This window comes from Pygoscelis adeliae, unplaced genomic scaffold (genome assembly GCF_000699105.1).
Source record: "Pygoscelis adeliae isolate BGI_AS28 unplaced genomic scaffold, ASM69910v1 Scaffold71, whole genome shotgun sequence".
NCBI classification, from domain to species: Eukaryota; Metazoa; Chordata; class Aves; order Sphenisciformes; family Spheniscidae; genus Pygoscelis; species Pygoscelis adeliae.
The window spans coordinates 9,169,711-9,171,844 of NW_008824356.1; positions in this window are offsets into that span (position 1 = coordinate 9,169,711).

A 2,134-nucleotide genomic window follows, 5' to 3' on the forward strand; every position below is an offset into this window, starting at 1 on the left:
ATTGATACTGGGGGTTGCCCCGACCCAGGTGCAGGACCTGGCACTCGGCCTTGTTCAATCTCATGAGGTTCACACAGGCCCACTTCTCCAGCTTGTCCAGGTCCCTCTGGATAGCGTCCCGTCCCTCTGGTGTGTCGACCGCACCACTCAGCTTGGTGTTTTCTGCAAACTTGCTGAGGATGCACTTGATCCCACTGTCTATGGCATTGATTAAACAATATCGGTTCCAATACGGGCCCCTGCAGGATGCCACTCGTCAGCAGTCTCCATCTGGACATTGAGCCGTTGACCACTACCCTCTGGATTGGACCATCTAACGAATTCCTCACCCACCGGACAGTCCACCGATCAAATCCATACCTCTCCAGTTTAGAGAGAAGGCTGTTGTGGGGGACCGTGTCAAAGGCCTTACAGAGGTCCAGATAGACAACATCTGTAGCCCTTCCCGTGTCCACTGTAGCCTACTTATCATGCTTATTCAATGTAGAATGGTTCTTTCAATTTTCTGGCAAAATGACTACTCCTTTCCTCCTTTCCCCTCCCCTCAGAATTCTTCTTGGTATGTTTATACAGTTTGGAAATGAAATTCTGGCTTTCGTTTTTATTTTGTGATACACATTTAGTACTCTGAATGAAATCATCGTTTTAAAGAATCATGAAAATCAAAATACTTTCTTTAGAAAACGTCAGAATGAGTATTGCCTGGAAGTCAGGTGCTTACAAATGATGAGAAAGAAGTACTTGTACATCTCCTAAAAAATTGTCTGTATCTTTGAAAGTAAGTAAGAGAGAGAAGAGACACTACTTGATTTGGTCTCTGTGGCTTGTGAATGAAGTCTGACTGGCTGAGATTTCCAGTAAAATTTAATCATGGAAGGGAGTTGTGATGTAGGTTCAGTAGATGAAATTATGTCTAGGATGAAATTAAGCCTTGAGCTGGCTTAATTTTACAGAAGCTGTAAAAAGTTACTGTCCCTGGACCATATTTGCTGTCCCAGCACTGCTTCCTTGACAGATCTGTCTGTCCCTGCAGAGGCATGGTGCTACAGTGCCAGAGATGATCCTGTGAATGAACCTTAACCAGCTGCAGTATTGTTTAGCTTTAATGATAATAGGTCTGTGCTAATCCAGCACATTGGGACTGAAGACAGGGTAGGGAGTGCTTCCACCAGCCGCTCATTTGAAATCTCTTGAGAGAGGCAGGGTTGGACTGGCATAGGGAAAACAAGTGTTGGGCAGCTTTCTACTCTATTAGCTGTGGATTGGAAGTCTGTTTATACTGAAAACACTGCTATTATGTTTGCAGCTTTTTTTTTTTTGTGAGTTTATCACATTTTTTATTTATTTGTAATCAGGTAATGTTCCTCAATGAGTGATTTCTGTCAGCAACTTGCCAATGGGTTGCTTACAAAGGGCAGGACCTTTGTTTTTCTATATTTGCTGCTCTAGTCAGGTATCTGTTCAGTTCTGTCACACAGTTTATTTCTGTTTCCTTTTCTAAAATCTGAGTTTTCTGAGAAATCTTTCTGTCACTCTTCAAAATGAATTTCTCATTATCTTAGAACAAAATTGCACTATTAAATGAATTCCTGCTTGGGTATGGACCCCAAGATTAAGCATTTTGCTTATTCAGCTTCAGAAGTCCTCCTCTAGCTCATAATTGTGGATTATTTTCCTGTGAACACACTTAGTTATCATGATATTCTCATTCAGCTATTTGATTAGAAGAGCTCAATGGCAAATGCAAACGCATACATACCCACAGCATAGATAATAACATGTCATAGACAGCTCAAAAGTCTATTAATTTCACACACATATTGCTTCTCTTACCAAATTTCTTCTTGAGAAAAAAAATACACAGCAGTTCCCCACACTGAAATAAAACTTCTCCTAACTGAAACCATTTGCAAAGGGAGACTAAAGATAACATTTATAAAATATTTTATGTAAAATAAATATTGGTCTGAAAGGCACCTTATTTAGATAGGTTGGAGGCTGGGGAGAGAAAAAATAAAAGAAAGCATTAGAGCATAAGTGAGCAGCAAGCAGCAACAGAAAGGCCGTTTAAATGCATGGTACAACACCTATTCTTCCTCTGTCTCTTCTGTAATGTGAATGGTTTGTCTTATAT